We start from the raw sequence: 21197 nt of genomic DNA, 5'->3' as shown, positions 1-21197 counted from the left end.
TCACCACTTCCCTGACTCAATTGCTTCATAGTATTTGTCCATGCAGTTATGTGATGAATATCTTCGCTTTTGCTAAAATGTAAACACTATCAGATCAGGGGCCTTGTCTGTTTTAGCTCATCTATTTACCTCCTTCTGAAGAACAGAACCTGGAGCCAAGTATCTTAGGGTTTCTCTTGCACTGAAGAGACATCAGGGCCATGGAAACTCTTATTTCATTGGGGCTGGCTTATAGTTCAGAGGTTCAGCTCATTTTCATCATGGTGGGAAGCTTGGTGACGTGCAGGTAGACATGGTACTGGAGAGGTAGCTGAGAGTCCTACATCTGGGTCCATAGGGAGCAGGAAAAGAATGGAGCTACTAGGCTTAGTTTGAGATTCTGAGCAAGGCCACACCTCCTCCAACAAGGCCACACCTCCTCCAACAAGGCCACACCTCCTCCAACAAGGCCACACCTCCCAATAGTGCCAGTCTCTATGAGCCTATGGCGTCACTTTCATTCAAATCACTGCACCAAGCATGATGCCATGATGGGTTATGATGCCATTCCTGCTGAAAGAAAGCTACTCTTTCTGTACCCCTGGGTTTGCTGCTGTGATAAAGGAGAATGTGGCCGAAAGCTCAAAACTGTGGTTTACTTTTCTGAACTGAAGGCTCTCAACAGACCCAGGAATATGAGTTCCCTTTCTAACACTCAATATATGTTTGTTAGATGCCAGCTACACTTTTGGCATTGTTTCAGGTCTTTAGACATAATAGTGAGCTTGGGCAGGAGAGATCCCTGCCCGCATGAAGCTAATGCTGTAATGGGCAAAAGGCAATTGAACATGGTGAAAAGTACATTCTGGGGATGTTGTATAGTGATAGCTACTACAGGGGAAAAATAAAGGAAGGATGGGGAAGGAGGAGTTGAGGGATGGATACTGTGGTGAGGGAGGAATTCACTGGGGTGGTAGTAGCATTGTTAGGTGATTTCATTGACATGTGACCATCATAGCGTATGTTTACACAAAATCTAGATAGTATAGTTTAGTTCCTCATCGTCTCCTCTTTATGTAGCTTTGAGGCTGGTAAGTATGAAATGTATGGAGCTATGTGTCATAATAGAGCTCAATAAACTCCAAAACCAATGATCAAAACTGCAGTATAACAAAAATTCATATTTTGGTGACATATTTGTCTATTATCACTATCAGCATTATGTACTATATATAATTCTATGTGTGTACTATTCTTTTGTTTGTGAGTATGCTTATGTGCTGGGTATGTGAATTCATATATACATGTGTGTATATGCATGTGGAAGCTAGAGATTGATGTAGGGTGTTTTCTTTGTTGCTTTCTACCTTATCCTTTATAGAACAGAGTCTTTCACAACCTTAGAGTTCATTGATTCATCTAGGCTGGTCATCATTGAGCTCTAGGGATTTGCCTGTCTCTGCTCCCATAACATTGGGATTACAGAGATGTTCTGACATGCCAGGTTCTTTATTTGAGTACCAGGGATCTGAACCCAGGTCCCTGTGCTTGCATAGCAAACACTTTGCCAATCACGCCATCTCCCCAGACCTATTTTTGTATGGTATTGCCTGTTTAGTGTATCTATTTACATCAAAGTGTCACCACAGGTACACAGCTAATGCACTGAGCTAAGACAAGTGATAAGGATTTTTCATCTCTGTTATAGTCATATGGGATCACCAACATATACATAGCCTGTTTTTGTCCTGTACATTGTCCTGTAGAGCACAAGTCTACTTAAGTAAAGATCTTAGTAGAATGGGGTAAGTTAAGCTCAGTGACTATCTGGGAAAAGAATACTGGTCAAATATAAAGGTTCTGTTGCCAAAGCACCTATATACAAGTAGAACCTAGTAAAAAATCCTTTGACAGTGGAGAACTGCTCTTGGAGGGACGGTATCTTTGTCTTTGCCCCTTCTCTTCATGTTGTGCTTCCTGACTGTGGATGAGCGTTTTTGTTTTGCTGTCTGCTCCTCAGCCCGATATGCTTGCAATGCCCTGGGCTGAAGCGTGAAGAATGAAGGCAACTGATGATGAGTGAGAACTTCCAAAATGGTGTGCGCAAGTAAGATTCTCCCTACAATCTCAGGTATTTCTAATAACAACGGAACGCTTACTAAAACAAGCCACTCTCTGCTTTCCTCCAGTTGAGTCAAGTTTACATCTTTTTATCGGTACAGGATGAGCTCATTACGGTCTCAGGTGACAACTTTGTTCCTGAGTTGGGGAAAAAGCCCAAGTGATCCAGGGTGTAAACTTCTCCACTCCTAGAGCAGCTATGGAGATGACACTGTTCAAGATAGAATTTTGCCACACACTGGCTCTCAATGTTTGGATGAGTCATCTACTATTGATAGTAATTAATTGCTACTTATGATAAAATATTTAATGTAATAGAAACTGTGTTTGGTTATTGAACTACGTTTTCTTAATTCTTCTAGCATGGCTAATGGCAATTATCATTTTGCAGGTGATCATACTATTCAGAGTTCGGAGCAATTACATATCCCACACAAAGATGAGTTCATTGCTGTGATCTCACGTCTGTACTCTTGATATCATTCCCACTGAGATACCCATCTAAGCCCATGCATTAGAAACAACAAGATTTCACAAGGTGGGATGATAGTAGGGTCTTGGGCATACAACAGGTAAAACAAAAGATGGGTTAATGGTTCGTAGAGGGAAGGAGAAGATCCACTAAGGAAGTTATTGAGGATTCTGTGCCCAAGGTGAGAACCCAGAGACTAGGAGCTGGGAATCTCACAAACATGGCAATAGATAAAGATAGGAGTAGGTAGGACTTGCATCTTTCTTTTTATTAATTAAATTAATTTTTTTTTTTTTTACTTATTCACTTTACATCCTGTTCACTGCTCCCCTCCAGGTCACCCCCTCCCACCACCCTTCCTCCATCCCATCTCCTCTCCTCCTCTGAGTAGGTGGGTGGGGACAACCCCGAGGTATTCCCCACCTGGCACTTTAATTCTCTTCCAGGTTAGGTGCTTCCTCTCCCCCTGAGGTTAGAGAAGGCAGCCCCGACAGAACATATCCCACTTACAGGCAACGGCTTTTGAGATAGCTCCCACTCCAGGTGTTAGGGACCCACATGAAGACCAAGCTACACATCTGCTACATATGTGCAGGGAGACATAGGTCCAGCCCATGTATGTTCTTTGGTTGGTGGTTCAGACTCTGAGAGCTTCAAGGATCCAGATTAGTTGACTCTCTTGGTCTTCCAGTGGAATTCCTTCTGGACCTGCAATCCTTTCTTCTGTTTTTCCATAAGAGTGCCCAAGCTCCATCCACTGTTTGGCTGTGCGAAAGACTTGAATTTTATTAGGCTATGGATGCTGAAAAGATCATGATGCACTTATCATATCAGTTTAAAATTTAAAAAAAAGAGAAATATTTTTAAATGTAAAGAAGTTGATTGGAGTTCTCTTTATCTAATGCCTGAAAATACAAGGAAAAAAACCCCATACCTAATTATCAGTCACAATGGGGTACAATTGCTGACTTAGGAGAACCACAAACAAGCAGGTGGTGATGGGAAGATACTTTTGGGAATTGAGCTTTAAATGTACAAGTTTTTTCATTGAAACCACCACATCCCACTACCTGTCTCCCATAGGCTTGTGACCACACCATAATTCAAAGTGCATTTACTCCAACTTCAGAAGTCCCATAGTCTTTTAGTCTCAATATTTTCTAAATGCCCAATATTCATAATGTCTTCTGAGACTCAAGGCAACCTCTTAATTGTAATTCCCTGTAAAATTATAAAAGCAATTACATACTTCCAACATACAATGGCACAGAATATGCATTACTATTCCAAAGGGAGGAATCAGTATTGTGAGGATATACTGAACCAAAGCAAAACCAAAACCCAGCAGGGCAAACTCCAAGTCCTGTAGCTTCATGCCCAATGCTGAAGGGCTGAGATGGCTCTTCCTATACAGCTTTGCTGCCCACATCACACTTCTGTCTTTTGGGGTTGATCGCACTTCCCATGCACAACCCTTGGCAGATATCCTACAGCTCTGGTACTTCTAACATCTTGGAGTCGCCAATGAAATTCAGGCTTAACTTTTACATCTCTGTAGGATGGCCTCTGGCTCTCTCAGGGCTTTCATGCAGGGACTATCCTGCCACATGTTACCTGGCAACTGCAACTCTACTTAACAACCAGGGGAGAGTCCACAACCCCTTTACTGGTGCATCCTTCATGACTCTAAAGCCAGAATCTTTGGGATAGCACTAACAAGTTTGGCTGCCTGCTTGGAATGGCGCCTGGCCTCTTAAACCCCATTTTTTCTTTTATATGTGTATATGTGTGTATGTGTATATGTATATATTTGTGTATATGTATATATGTGTGTATATTTGTATATGTGTACATGAGTATATGTATATGCACATATTCATATATGCATATATGTACATATGCACACATATACACATGCACACCTGCACATTTACATATATGAAGAAATGTATACATGTATATATGTATATATGCATACATGCATACGTGTGTAATGTATATACATATATATGAATATATATGTATATGTTATGCATTTATTTTAAAGTATTTTTATTGGATATTTTCTTTACTTACATTTCAAATGCTTTGAACCCTATTTTTGTCACTTTCATTTGTTTTTTTTTTGCAGAAGCATAAAATTTCTTAGGCCTTTCCCTTTCAGAGTTTGGTTGTTTATCTGTGTGACATTCTGCCTTGATGGCAGTGTTTCCTTGATTCCACTCTGGATCTGGGTTCTCTTTAATTTCCCTATCACTTTCAACACGACCTTGGCTTCAACATTAATTTTCCTGGCAGTCTTTTCTCTTCAGACTGTACATTTTATCATTTTGCCCCACTTGCTCCTTTTTTCTTGTAAACCTGCATTTTACACTACAGACCTGAATGAAAATGATTACCAATAATCACATGACAGAGTTAATATGAGGCTGTCTTGACATCTTTTCTACCAAAGAAATAAGTCCATTTCTTTTAACTCAGTCTCAGTCAAGTTCATAGGAAAGGGTCAACAAATAGTTACATTCTTTGCCAAGATATCAGAAGAATGGTCTCTGACCCAGTTGCTGTCGAAGCCCTTGCTTCAACACCTTTGACACCTTTTGAGCTGGACCTCCACAATCCATATTGTTCTCAGTGTTACTGTCTTCTAAGCACCTACTTGTGAAAAAAATGGCCCCCATATGCTGATAGATTTGATTGTTTGATCACCAGGGAGTGGCACTATTTGAAAGTACTAGGAAGAGTGGCTTTGTTGGAGAAAATGTCACTGGCTTTGAGGTTTCAAGGGCCCAAGCAAAGTGCAGTGTCTTTCTCTCCCTGCTGCCTGTAGATCAGAAATAAAACTCTCAGCTACTTCTCTAGTACTATGTTTGCCTGCATTCTGCCATGCTTCCCACCATGATAGCAATAAACTAAGCCTCTGAAACTATAAGGCAGCCCCAATTAAATGCTTTCCTTCCTAACAGTTGCTGTTGTCTCTTAACAACAATCAAACACTGATAAAACAACTTGTTAATCACTGTTTACAGTGTTCAATAGCTTTCTTACTCCAAAGTTCCAGGATCTTCCACATTCCTCAAACAAACAAACAAACAAACACCCTTTCAGTCACATATGTCACAATAGCCCACAGTTTCCAGCCGAACTTCTTTTCCTTTTCTATTGCTGTAACAAAACACCATGGTGAAGGCAGCTTATAAAACCAATCATTTAATTGGGTTTAGGATTTCAGAGGGTTAACATGTCTGATGACAGAGCACAGGTGTCACAGCAATAATCAAAAGCTCACGTTTTGATCCAAAAGCAAGAGGCTGAGGGAGAGTACTATATGAGTAGTGCCAATGTTTTGAAACTCCAAGGCCCACCTCCAGGGATACACCTCCTCCAACAAGGCCACACTTCCAAATCATTTCCAAAACTCCACTAACTGGGGGCCAACTGTTAAACATATGAACCTATGGGCCTATTCTCATTCAAACCACCATACTGTCCCCCCAAAAAACTGACAAGAAAGAAAAGGACTCAGTTCTCACAGCTGGCAACGTGAGGAGGGCCTGTCTCTGCACAGCTCTTTGAAGGTAATGGGCTTGGGTTGGCTACAGAATCCAAAAGTAAGGTTGAATGTTCAGTGTGGTTGGATAGCTTCCTTAGTTGATCTGAGGAAACCATAAGAGTACCAGAGACAATTTTTTGGGTGTTGAGTCAGATGATTCTAAACGTAGCTACAGATCTGATTTCTGTGTCTTTAAAAATGCCTTACCATATATGGTACTCTTCCAATCAACAGCTGTGCTTTAGAGAAGGGATTCTACAATTAATTCTCCCTCTAGGTTTTTAGACACTTCAAAAATTCAGAAATGTTAAAATGTGAAAAGTATAGGAAACCCTAGAGTATAAATTGTAACTATCCTGGCTATACTGTGATGATTAAGACTAAGTTTAAAGTGGGTGTGTAGAGAAGCACTTTTATTGAACATAGACAAAAAGAAAAGAAGCAGATGGTGTCATCTTCCTCTTTTAAGGTTGCATTTCTGTTTCTATCTGGAACGTTCTCCTGGGGTAAATGGTTGCATTTCCTCTTATCAATGAAGACAACAGCTGAGGATTTAGGATCAGACCTTCTGATATCATGAACCTAATAGATGTGTCAAGTTCAGAATTCTTACAGAGAAGAATGGGATCCTTGCTTTAGTTAGTGTTTGGGTTGTCTTATCAGTACTGTTCAAGAAATTGGAGGATCTCATCAACGTAGCATCAGCCACTCAAGGTTTCCTATGATGACAAAACTGAGGTTGTGTGGAGAGGAGCTAGATGTTCATTCAGTCCACTGTAATAAGTCTAAGGCGCTCTTAAAGCTTGTAGCTTACAGATCTCCATTTCAGAAGATAAACAAAAGAATATTAGTGTGAGAGGCCAAGAGGGGAAAGTCAAGCTTCCCCCAAGAAGGTATGTATCTGTTTCCAGGCTTCTGTTTTCTTTTGAGCCAAAGTTAAGCATTCTAGTCAGATGGAAAGTTTGTCAGTGGAAATATCACACTTTGACACCATCCTGTTGCCAAGGTAACTTCAGAAAGAAACATTTAAAGCAAATTACCATTATATGCCCCCGAGGACCGTAAACTACCAACAGAAAACTTAGTCATTAAGATGATGTTGTATTATGTTTTCAGTCCTCATGGCTCAATTTTCTTAATAATCAATAGCATAAATTTCAATTATCACCAAATTAGTGTTTGAGTGGGCAGGGAACACATTTCTTTGCAAGAAAATGTTGTTGCAAAAACTTGGTACCATAATGGAGGTTATGCATATGCTGGAGCTCCGTCTAGTTCAAAGTGCCTTCCCTTCAGTGACAGAGCTGCTATTTCACTTACTCTTGAAGACAGGGAAGTTAGAGTCAGACCCATGATATGTTGAAACCCTGGGCATGTGTGGTGGGGCTCTGGCTGCTTGAGAAATCAGGAGGTTTGCTTGTTGGAGGTGAGGAGTATCCTAGGCCACTTCTCCTGTTTTGATGAATAGTCTCATTCAAAGGGTCTCCAGGGGTTTACCATGGCTTGCCTCAAACCCAGGATATTTTAGGCGAGACATTGGATTATGCAGCATTCATTGACATCCTGGCGTTGTAGATCCACAAAGGACTTTTCATGACAGATTAATAACCTTCTGAAACCTTGACCACTTTTTTTTTTAACTGTAAGAAAGAAAGAAAAAAGCAAAAGAGAGCGAGGGAAGGGAGAAAGGATAGAAAGGATAGAAATTACACACAAAAGTTGAGCGGGGGTGGGGGGAAGAGAATGAACAGTTATTAGGGTTTCTCCCTTTCAAGTTAAGAGTGAGATCTATGAAACTGCGATGGCTTTTCTTTCTTATTCTCTTTGAAAGTACAATCAGATGTCTGTTTTCACTGATTAGCATTGCAAGCGTCTTACATTTCACAAAGTCCCTAAAAGTCTTCCTTAATTCAAGCTAAGACACGGGAGACACACAGGGCATCCTTGATGGGGATCCAAAGAACCCGTGCACTTGTTCAAAACACAATGAGCTTTGGCGGAACACGGCTCTACAAGATCAATTTTCCTCACTGAATAGCATTTCTGGCTCCCTCTTTTGTGTGTCCTTTTAGAATAAGAATGCACGTTGCCCTTATTAATCCTGTGGAATTACTTTCCTCCTAGTCCTTAGGAAATCTCGCCAATGCAGACAGTTTCAGAGAGTTAACAACACAAATCTACTTCCCACTTGAACAGCTAGCTCTAAGGTTAGGTCAGCAGAAAAAAAAAAACCCACAGTAGCTCTGTTGATGAATATTTTATAAGTTCTACCATCTAATAAAAGATGTATTCAAAAATGGGAAGGATGCTGGTTAAGAAAATATTCTATTATTTAATTATGATGTAGATGAAAGTTGAATTTTGGATGTAATAAAAGAATCAAGCCTGCAGACAATCTTAATTTGGGTCTTTGGACACGTTTTGCCGAAGATCAGTACAGATCTTCTATCATAGTTCCAATTGCTGACTTGTACAATCAATGAAGCAAAGGACTGACTACAGAGCTTGACCCATATGGAGATTATTCAGTAGCCTCAATGGACAAGAGAAATCTTTAAGAAGCTTCTAATTAGCACACCCAGTCAATGAAATTGCAAACCTCTTTATTTGAATCAGGGCCAGAAGAGTATAGGCCAATAGAACTCCCCAGTGACATGTTGGCAATATGTAGAACCCATTACCCAGAATTCAGAATCACACTCACTGTGACCTAAACTAGCGATGTTAATGATGATGATGATGATGATGATGATGATGATGATGACAACCACAACAACCCTACACATAGCAGCAATCATTTATTAAGCACTTAATTTTTTCCAGGCATGGTGCTATGTTTTTTATCTACATCATTTCTTGTCCTTACCATCACTTCAGAAGGTAGGAACCATTCCATCATTTTTAATGGCTAAGGTAAATGAAGCCCCAGTTCTTTTAGATAAGAAGTAACTGAGTGGGATTCTAGTCTGACTCCAAATCCAACAGGCTTTTCTGGAATGGAGGTCCCAAACCCCATCTTTCCAACAAAAATCGGATTCATGTGTGTATTACATATGCATGTGTATGCACTGATGTCAGGTGTGTGCATATCATAGCATGTGTATCGAGGACAGAGGACAACCCCAGGTGTCAACCCTTACCTTCACACCTTGTTTGAAAAGGGTTTCTTGTTTCTCACTGCATACATGAAGCTAGGTGGCCCTCAAGCTTCTGGGAATTCTCAGATTTCCATCACTCTCCTCTTCCTAGAGCACTGGGATTGCAGATGTGTGCTACTGCAACAGATTTTACATGGGCACTGAAGGGCTGACCCCAGATGCTCTCCTCACTCAGCCAACCCCCTAACCTCAAACTATAGATCTTTTTCAGTGTATCTATAAACACATATATCATGGCAAACATGTAGAAGAAATTAATATACTAATTTGACCTCTAGTTCATGCTTATTAACCTCTGGGAGAAGACACACCCAGATTTTTTGCTGCCCCAAAGGGAGTATAGAATAAGGTAAGGGATAGAATAAATATAGAATAGTGTAAGGGAGCAAGAATATATGGTCAGGGGTTAGGCAACGTATTGTAACCTCAGCTTCAGACCTCCTCAAATCCCTTCCCCTTTCTGGGTGCTAGCTAGAGGCTTCTGGAAAGGGATGATTGTAATACTTGTGCACTCTCTTTGCAGGGTTGTGCTGCAGAGCAGATGTGATAATGTACCTGGAAGCTTTTGGAAGAGCTTCAAGTGTTATGTAAATGAAAGGTGGTAATTAAAAACCTCCGGAGAAGGGCAGCCCATCTCAGCCATCAATTATCATGTTTTCTTCTTTGTCAGGAAACCTGTATTTTCCGTGCTTTTGCGGGTATAGAGATAGCTCCGTGCAAAAGAAAAAAAAATATTTTTTGTCTCAGAAATGTGTGAAGGAAAGGATCATCCTGACAGCTCAAAACCTATTTGTGATAAGAAATAACCACATATAAATTGACGAGAACAAAGGCAGGTGCTTTCTCAGGAGAAATTGTGAAAATTCATACCTTTGCGTTTATTATTTATTTATTTCGTCTGGCTTTTATATTTAGTTATAAGAAAATGGAATATTTAACTGGTAGAACACAAAAAGCCAGTGGTCTAAATAAGAAAGTGATATAAAATTGACTAAAAGAACCACACAGAATTCTGGGGGAAAGTCATAAAAATACGAACACTGAGCTGCTTAGTAGGTACCCGGCCAAGCTTTGAGGACTTGGGCAGGGCAGACAAATCTGAACCTGCTCTTTGTTCTGCACACGAGGAGGGGGACATTTGTGTTGTGTTTTATTTTTAAGAAAAGGAGCCAGGGATATGTTTGATAGAGCCAGGAATGGTGAGGTAGGAGGGGATGCCTCTGTGGACCCATGCTGAGGCATCCCCTCCCCCTGAGGTACCAACCATATGATGGAAAGGAGTATATTTAGGGCATGAGAAGGGCAGTTGAGAAGGGAGTAGAGGCAGAGAGAGAGGGAGGGCGGGAGGGAGGGAATGAGAGAGAGAGAGAGAGAGAGAGAGAGAGAGAGAGAGAGCGAGCCTGCTGGGCAGAGTCTAAAAGGAATGCTAACAACTGTCTTTTCACAAAGTGATGGTTTCTTACTTCACATGTGATTTAAGAAGTATCTGTATGGCATGTAGTGCCCACTGTGGCTTTTCCAACTGTCTATCCATGGAAGTGGAATAAGGGGAATGGAGGAGAAGGGAGTTAGACTGAGAGGGGAGGAAGTGTCTCTCACAATGGAGACATGCCTGTCTCAAATACACATCTCACAAGGACAGAAGATAAAGAAATAAATAGGCATCACACACACACATACACACATGCATGCACACACACAATATATATATATACATATATATATATTATACACACATACATATATATCACACACACATATATATTACACACACACACACACACAATCTGTATATTAGTTACTTTTATCATTGCTGTGACCAAGAAGCAGGACAGGTTGACTTGGGCTCACAATTTCAGATGGCTCAATTCCTCATAGCAGGCAGAAGATAGCAGAGAAAAAAATCATTGCACTTTTATATCTTTTTGAGGCATCTCAGCAATATTCCTGAATTTAAGGCCAGACTGCATTAGGAACAAGTGTTTCTTCCAACATGGAAGAGTAGCAGATGATCTTGGCAGAGCATCTCAGGCTTCTGTTTCAGGAAAGCCTGAGCTAGAATTTCAACCATGCTGCTCATGAGATGCTTCTGTTTCCATTCTACACGTAAACCACACAGTGTTGTAGGGATTTTTGCTACAGACAGTAACAAAGACTGGCTGGGTCCCCAGCTTAGAAGGTGGAACACTTGGCTAGTACATACAGTGCCCAGGGTTTGATCTTCAGCACTGTAACAAAACAAGGAACCACAGTAACATTCAGACCATGTATACAAGGCTTTCTAGACTTTTTCTCATGTAAAATTTCTGCCCAAGATACATAGGGAAAACTTTGAGCTTTATCTCTTCACGTTTTTCTTGCCAAAGTTGTTAAAACAAAGCAAACTGGACCTTTCCATCCAGTGGTTGGAAAGGTGGGTTTGGATAGAGGTCATACAGCTCCTGGCTTATCAGATTTATTCAAGGAAGGAAGTCCACAGGATCCACAACATGAAGCATGTGGAAGAATACTGAATTATGGCTGAAAGCACTCCCTGGGAAGAGTAGGTGTCCTTGAGACAATGTACGCTGAAGGTGGTCTTAATTAACTGTAGAAATCTGCGTGCTGGCAAGGTGTCAGGAACCATAACCTTTGGCTCACTGCAGTCCAAAAGTTTCCAAAAGCTTGAATTAAAAAGTAAGTTTTTAGACCTTGCATCTAAATTCTACAATTTATTCTCAGATTTACATCGTACTGTCAGAGAGCCTTAAGTTAACACAATTGGCTCCTCATTGGGTTTGTTTTCAGTAATCTAGGTTAAGTGCCTTGCTAACAGCTTTTGTTGAGGAAGGTAAAATAACAAACAAACCAAAAAAACCCAACAACAAAAACAAAAAAACACCATACCACCACTGCTGCTGCCACCACCACCACCACCTACAACAACAATTCCCCCAAAACCTCAACTACCCTGGGAAGTTTGCAGTTACATTTGAGGTAGAAAGTCTTCTCTTTGCCAGAGAGTGCTCCTTTCATGGTCCGGTTGCTCTCACATCTCTTCACTGTATTGTGGGCGGGAGGATTATCCAAACATAGTCCAGTGACATTTAAAGACAAGAATACTTTGTGAAACAGGCAAAGTTTAAGTGATTTCAGCAGAGTATAAATTCTATAGAGAGGTTTTGCACACAAATCTAGATCATATTGATGTGTTTATAAAAAGGTAAAGAGAGGGGGGTATGTTCCATGCATGTGTAGACAGTTATAGGGGAAGGGGTTGCCTCTTTGGGCCCATGCTGAGGCATCCATTTTCCCTGAGTGACGAGACACAGGACTGTATAATTTAGAATAGAGTTTATTCAGGGAATGAGGAGGAAAGTTAAGAGGGAGGCAGAGAGAGAGAGAGAGAGAGAGAGAGAGAGAGAGAGAGAGAGAGAGAGAGAGAGAGAGAGACTGGCAATGAGCATGTGGAGAGATGGGGGGGAGGCAAATGGTGAGAGAGCGGGAGCAGGAAGAGCAAGAGAGCTAGGAGGAGCAAGCAGCCCCTTTTATAGAGAGTCAGTTGCCAGGTAACTGTGGGGTGGAACTTAGACAAAATGTTAACACAGATAACTCAGCATATTCCTGAGCCCGACGATGTACATTATATGGGATAGTGTGTCACTCTTGAACTCATGGTGAGCAAAAAATTGTAGGGAATCAAGCAGGAGAGACAAGGATTCAGAGACTGACCATGGCCAGTACAATGCAGGAGACTTTCACAGGACCCCCCCCCCCATTAAACAAGTAGGAATAACACTCTAAAGACATATACATGACATACATATAGACGATATGTATATATATATTGTCTAATCATATTCTTTATGTATACTGGTATGCACCTGTAGTCTCAGCTCTCGGGAGGCAGAGGCAAAAATATCTCTTGAGCCAAAGACTCAGGGATTTGCCTTGGCAATACAGTGTGATTTTTATCTAGAAATGAAGTAAGAAGCTGCTCAACCATTACAAGCACACACTGTTCTTGCAGAAGAATCAAGCGTGAATCTCAGTACTTACAATGGGGCAGGTCACAGCCACCTGCATCTCCAGCTCCAGGGGCTGTAACACCTTCCTACAGACTCCACAGGCACTATGCTCCTGCATGACATATGGCTTTAATGAGGTACATAATCTTGATAATCCCTCCCACAATGATCTTAACTCGTTCTAGGTTAATTAAAGAACCAAATCCACATTTTTGTTCAAGGGTGTCCAGATTCTTCTGAAGCATCCCCAGGGTATATGTCTTGGCTTCTCTGCTTTCTATAGGGTTCTTTAATTCTGTTATTAAACATTCAATATACCTGTTGGCATATTTTTTGGCTATGTTATTGTGTTCTTATATCTCTACCTTCCTTCCAATCCTTACTCCACCCTAATCCCTTCTAAACCCTCACCACTAGGTAAGAAAAAGGAGGTGAGAAGACATAGACCTCTGTCTGAAGGGAGCTATTTAGAGATCATATGTATGTGCTTCAGGATGTGTGTTGGCTACATGCCAATACTAGGATAGTTGACATAAGGGACTGAAGCATCTGAAGTTTGGGAACTGGCAGGGTTTCAGGAGTTTAGGAACCATCCTCAGGTGGCTGTAGAGGAGAGACCCTAAAGAGACCCCCCTCCTACCAGAAAGGAAAGGTCTGGTGCCAATAAACACAGCCTCCTGGGAGTGAGGGAAGGTCTGGAGCCAACTTCCTGGGAGTGGGGGGAAGGTCTGGAGCCAGCTTCCTAGGGGTGGGAGAGGTCTGGAGCAGGTAAGTACGTTCCACAGGACAAACTGTATAAAGACTGAGCAAACAGGCTGGGGGGAGGGTCATCATGTCTCTTTCGGGTGCAGGACGACCCCCACACACGTTGGAATAATAAATTCCTCTTTCTTTTTGCATCGATTCTCACCTCTGTCTTAATTACTCGGGGTCCCCAGAAAGCCAAGGCTCTCTGGAGTCTTACATGTCTATGTGAGACAAAGTTTAAATGATTGCAACATAGTATAAATGCAATAGAGGGCACACAAATGTATATCAGAGAACTCAGTATATTCCTGAGCCCTATGATACATATTATATGGGCTAGTGTATTACTCTTGGACTCATGGTGAGCAAAATGTTGGAGGAAATCAAGTAGGAAGGAAAGGAGACATAGAGCTCTTTAGTCCACTTCCTGTTGATGAGAACCATTGGTTTCCTTGGGGCAAGTCCAATCTCAGTTGTCAAGATATCCAATTTCTTCTTCTTGTCTCTTTTGCTCATGACCGCTTGTCAAACCATAACAGCAGGAAACGGGAACCATGCCCAGCACTGGCCCTTTTGCGGTTTTCTCATATATACCCTTTCCAGAGTTCCCAGAATTAAACTATCTGCAGCTGACAAAAATCATGCCCGTATTAAAGCACGAAACAATCATAGTTAACAACTGTGGACAAGTGAAGGATCCCTGTATCCCTGTATCCCACACTTGGGATTAAAACAAAAACATATTTGCATAACATGCTTGGGTTTTTAAAGAAACCAAAATTCTCATTGAATAGGCCCATTCTGTTCCCCCAATCTACACGAGCCTTCTAACATTTGTCTTCTTGAATTAATTTTTTTGAATTAATCCTTCTGCAAGCTTCATCTTAAATGTTTACCATCTCTAAGAGTTCTGCTCCCCCAAGCCAATATTACATCTTCCTTCCTTGCTTACTTCCAACTAAAATATCTTTACTAGTTTACAATTGCTTTAAATAGTGTGGTTCTGTTGATATGTCTCTTAGACACTGAAGAGTGTATGTGGCAAACCTTACACCTGCAAGTTATCCTGCCTGAAAGATGTGTTTTGGTAATGGTGGCTTAGAACTTGTGAAAGCGAGCAACCAATGGCTGGTCCTGCTTGAGGTCCAGGCCACGAGAGGGAGCCCATGCCCTACACTGATTGGAAGGCCAGGAATCAGACAATGCCGATAGCCTAGAGACCCAGGACAGAACCATACAAAAATATCTAAAAAAGTCAATGAAACAATTCCTAATGATACTCTGCTGCACTCATAGACTGGTGCCTAGCCTAATCATCCTCAGAAATGTCATCCAAATACTGATGGGAGCAGATGCAGAGACCAGAGATGGGAACCTGTCTTAGTCAGGGTTTCTAAACAAGTTGAGGAGAAAGGATTTATTCAGCTTACACTTCTACTTTGCTGTTCACCCCTACAGGAAGTCAGAACTGGAACTCAAGCAGGTCAGGAAGCAGGAGCTGATACAAAGGTCATGAAGGGATGCTGCTTACTGGCTTGCTCGCCCTGCCTTGCTCAGCTTGCTCTCTTATAGAACCCAGGATTACCAGCCCATGGATGGCACCACCCACAATGGGCCCTCCCACTCTTGATCACTAATGAGAAAATGCCTTACAGTTGGATCTCATGGAGACATTTCCTCAAGGGAGGCTCCTTTCTCTGTGATAACTCCAGCTTATATCAAGTTGACACACAAAAACAGCCAGTACTGAACCCTTCAGAAGAGGAAGAGGAAGGATTGTAGGAGCCAGAGGAGTTGAGGATAACACAAGAACATGACCCACAGAATCTACTGCCCAGGGCTCATAGGGGCTCACAGAGACTGAAGCGGCAATCATGGAGCCTGCATGGGCCTGAGCCGAGTCCTCTACATATACACTGTGGCATGTGGCATACATGATGTGGTTTGTTTAGCTTGTGTTTTCGTGTGTGTGGGTGGGTGGAGATTTCAAGTAGTGGGAGTGGGGCTGTTTTGAACTCTTTTGCTTGCTTTTGGGACCCTTTTCCTTTTACTGGGTTGCTTCATCCAGCCTTGATGAAGTGGTGCCTCTTCTTATTGTAACTTGCTATGCTATGTTCTGCTAATATCCCTGGGAGGGATTTTTTTTTTTTTTGGCGGGGAGGGGGGAGGAAAATGAAGCAGGAGTGGATCTGGGGAAGAGAGTAGATGGACAGGAAACTGCAGTCAGAATATAATGTATGAGATGATGATGATGATGATGATGATGATGATGACGATAAATAGAATACATGTGGCCTAACAGTGGGTTTTCCACTCATATGCATGACTGCAGTGCCCTGTGCAGTACTGGGTCTATTGTTACCTTGTTTTTGTTCTTTATTTTTTCATTTATGCTGCCGTCTTCTCCCCTTCATTTTCTCCCCCTATCCTTGCCTTAAAAATAGCTTGTCAAATATCAGAGTCAAGACCTGAGAGGAGTTGGTGCACCAGCTTTGACACAGTCTAAATTTTTCTTTCTTTCTTTTCTTGGAAGAAGATGCCATCCTATGATAGAAGCTCTTGTTCAAAAGTTCACTTCTTTTCTGCTTTTGTGTGACATTTCCAGTCATGTAGAACACGATTAGTTGTCTTTTCAAGTGCTTCTTTAGGCCAAGTCTATTAATGAGATTTTGTTTAGTCCAGCTCGAGTCAGAGCCAAGCGTGTGTGCTCACAGATGTGCATTACAGGAGTGAGGCTTGTCTGTTAAGTGGCTACAGCATCTTCAGGGCCGAGGTAATTTTCCAAAGCCGATTTTCTTAGTGTTCAGCAAAGTGGAATGTAATTTTAATTTGCAAGAAGAACTTTGGCTTCCATGAAACATAACTATCAGCTTTTTTTTCCCTCCTCAAAGTATTTCTTCACAATGATGCCAGGGAGGTCAGAATGAAAGTGTTAAGAGATACAAACAAATTTAATCGAAGGGAGACTCAACAGAAATTAAAAAGTTGGTCTTGGAACTTAAGTTGAGAAAGTCAGGGTGTGGTGGGGCAAAAAAAGTTCAGTTAATCATTTTTATTTAATCATAGCCACATACTTAGGATAAATGTGAGCTGACAATATCCCAGGAATGTATATTTAAAGATGTCACAAAGCCAATTTGAATAAAGTTTTAGTTCACCAAGCATTCAAAGACATCAAAGACATTTATCTCTTTGCAGAAGATACTTTATGCAGAGGATTCAAATTGGCAAAACTTTTTAATTGGTTCCCTTCGACACGGCAACACATAAAAAGTTTATGGAAGCAACAATTCATTAGGCACTGCAACATCAGACCAGAGCATCAACTATTTATAACCCAGCCTGCCATTCAGACATGCAGCCGCATCAGGACCAGATAGGGAAATTCATCAAGCGTGTAGATTTTTGTTAACTATTCATTTCCTTTTGTAAAGTTGACAGCCTTACAAATAATTGTTTCACCTCGCTCTCCCCCACAGGTAAGATGATAACTGTAAGCAAGCATGCTACGCAGATCTGTGATATAATAGAAGGGTGATGGACTCCAAGTGCACAATAGAATGATCTGAGCTCCATCCTCTCTCCTTTTCCCCCTCCTTCCTCCAATTAAGATCCCTCTGCCTTGTCAGGAGTGCAGTTCCTACAGGGCTTAGGGGCAGCATGCTGCTATCCTGTCTGGCTCCTCTCTAAAATGCTGATTTGGAAGTAAAGAGTTTAGACGAATTTGAGGATGTTTAGCTTTCTGTGTGAATAGGAATGAGAACCATATTTTTCTGTGGTCTATGGAAACCAGGGAATCTTCTTGGCACTTAGCAGTAGGAAACAGAACAGATATGGAAGCCATTGTTTAGTGAAACAGTAACCTGGGGAGGAATAGGTTAGCCAGGACTACTACCCGTGCAAGCTCTAGAACAGGTATTTCCACATCTGTCTCCTCCATGCCCACACAAATCTACCCCCATACACAGCTTATAGAGTGACTTGAACTCATAGCACAGGGAAGGTGGCCAGAAGCCTACTCAGAGAGTTCTAGGCTAGTGAGAGTCCCTTACCCATGCATACGCTCAGGTACAGAGGCAGGAAGGCAGGCAGGAAGGCACACACACACACACACACACACACACACACCCATGCATGCACCCACGTACCTACCCACCCACCCATGCGTGAGTGATCCTGCCAGCATGGGTTTCCTATTTTTCTTTTCTACTATTTTCCTTTAAAATTTTGTAACCCCCCTTCTCCAGCACCCGTTCACTGCCGATCTCTCTCTCAGTGAGGGGTGGGAACTTCACGAGCCACCACTGTGTATAATGGGGCTGGGCCAGCTCAATCTTGTGCAAGTAACCATTTATTTGACTTAAAATTTCCTATTTGTTTGATCTTTTAATCTATTTTTCTATGATCCTACTCAATGTTATATGACTTTGCTACTACTTTTGACAGAGAGGATAGACAAAGTAAGACTAAATTGTGGGAAGGCATGCGTTATAACCTGTGCTCAAGTAACCCTGTAACTTAGAGGCACTTTTCCTTTTATTTAGCCATTAGGGCCATTTAATGACAGACGTCATGTCTTTTCACCTCTTATACACAATGGTCTGGAGATTGGGACAAACGTCGTTAGTGTGATTGGGGCTTGTAGCATCATTAGCGCAAGAGGATCGGAGCTTTGTTTGGAGGAGCAGAGGTGAGAGCGCCTTTAGTTTTTAGGCTGACGGTTACCATTGTCAGCATCTTCTTTAGATATACAACCATGGCCCATAGACACTATCATATGACTTTTTCTCTAAAATTTATCAAGAGATTTGGGTCAAGAGAAGAGGAGGAGGAGGAAGAGAGAGAGAGAGAGAGAGAGAGAGAGAGAGAGAGAGAGAGAGAGAGAGAGAATATGAATATACTTTTCATCGTACACATATCTTATTTTGTAGCTAGAATTTCTCAGAGAATTGTTGGCCTGTGCCTAGCTCACAGGGGTGACATGTACCGAAGAATGATCTAAGAAATGATTTGGTAGGATAGATGGGTCTCACTGCTTCTTATCCTGTCTGTCATATGGGTATGTCAGAACACAGGAACTACTGTGTCAACCTGAAAGGAGGAAGGGCACTGTAGAGGACATCTGTTGCACAATTAGTTAATAAAGATAACAACAAGAAGAATAAAAGTGACAACCGTTTATTGAATGCTTGCAGGGTTCTGAGGTCCACACTAAGAGCTTGTGTTGCATTTTGACACTGAATCCTTATTTTTTCTTCAGTATTACAAATCTTATCTTTAAACAGAGAAACTGTGTTTAGAAATAGGGTGTAGTTTAAGTCACACAGTGAGTGAGGAGGAAGTCAGAATTCAGACCTTAGACTGGCATCACCCAGCCTCATAGTGTATTTGGAAGCAGTCCTCAGCCATACTCCTTGGCTTCCCCTAGCCTTGCACAGAAAATAATTTATTTGTTGATGGTATTCCGCGGCTCTTTGCTCTGGAGTTATTTTCTGGTTATTTGTGTATTGCATTGGTGTCCAGGGCAGGTCAGAAATGCTAAGGGTTGAGGCTTCCAACACTCTCAGAGGGTCCGTCATGGATAGAGTTCTAAGCTACCCAGAGGAGAATTCTCATGAGAATCCCCACCTGTGCCTGTTTTTCTTCTTTAAGTTCTCTGTTTTTGCTCTTGGTGTGCCCCAAGTTCACCCTCTAAATATTACTTTCTTGGAAGATTTTTGTCTTTGGCTCTATGGAGAACCCAAGTAAGACAATGACTTACTTGAGGAAATAAATCTTCCTTCTGTTGGTTGAGGACAGAATGAAAATGGTGTTCAGAGTGAAAAAAATCAATAAAGATACATATATGTATGAAGACACTGGAACGCAGAAATTTGCACGTTGTTCTTGTGCAAAGTCAGAATGGGGGTTTGCAGAGCATCAGGACCACACCCCTGCCTTGTGCACAATGGCTGTTCAAAAAATATTTTCCCGCAAGTGTTTACATGTGTCTCTAAACTGCCTGAGTTTGGAATTAGGCCTTCAAGTTGCCTAATAGTGTGGGAGCAGCTCAGGAGTAATAAAAATAGAGTTTAAACATGGCCGTGCTCTGCGTAAACACTGCCCCAAACCGATGGGACCTTATGAGGATTGCTTCAAAGACTGTTCTGCTTGATTTGCATTTTGGTTGAACACTCAGAGGCTGCCACACTGTAGCTGAGTCATGGCTCTAGTTGCCTTCAACTGATTAACGTGTAACTGGGTAAAGATATTTAGATGACCAGGCAAGCAGAAGCAGGTCTGAAATCAGGGCTGAGTGCCCGGGAATGTCCAACTTCCCTCAGATCTTTTGAGTTTACTGTTAGCAAATAGAGTAAATTCAAGAGGTCTTTCATTAGATGGGATATGTAGGGAGGAGAGATCAGTTAGGAGTGAAAGACTACGGATGTCACTGGAGTCCTGCTGATAACGAAAGCAAGAAATAATGTCTACACACACTGTCATTACCGAAGAGGGGCATCACAGCCCTGCGCATGGTATTTAGTCTTCTGAATAGGACTTGCCCTTTGCTAATGGGATAATAGCTCATATATCTCCAAGATTCAGTTTAAAATCATTCATTCCTTCCGCATCTGCTTCCCTCTTCCAGGATCATCAGCTTCACAGTTCTGTAAAAAGATTTACAGCTCCAAAACATCCTCATGTGTTCTTCCTTTCTACTAATGAGTTGTATAAAATAAATATGATTTTTTTCGGATATTCATTTCTGAGTGTCAGAAAGATAGAATTTAGCAAGAACCATCAAAGAACTATTAATGCTGCAATTTATTGAAAAAAAATACCACTTCGTTTTTAAGTGTCTCTTGCCATATTTCTTCATCTCAAAGGATTCATTGTATTATTTCCTTGGCTCTAATGGCTGGTTCTAGTGTAATAGGCTTATTTTGATATTTTCTCCACAGTTTAAGTTATTTCAATAACAGCTAACTCTACCTTTGAATGGTGCTCAGTAAACAGGAAAACAGTGGGTGTCCTGCTTCACGTCTTGCTTCTCAGCACCTTAAAGGCATCGGTTTAGCATTGACAGCCATGTGTAGCATCTGAATGGTGACTTAGACAAGAGCCCTTTCCCCTCAATCTGATGAAAACTGTGGCATCCTGGCTAACCTCCACAGCTCTTA

This window comes from Apodemus sylvaticus, chromosome 20 (assembly GCF_947179515.1).
Source record: "Apodemus sylvaticus chromosome 20, mApoSyl1.1, whole genome shotgun sequence".
In the NCBI taxonomy this organism is placed as follows: domain Eukaryota; kingdom Metazoa; phylum Chordata; class Mammalia; order Rodentia; family Muridae; genus Apodemus; species Apodemus sylvaticus.
The sequence above is the reverse complement of the archived record's forward strand: the minus strand, read 5'-3'. Positions refer to the sequence as shown.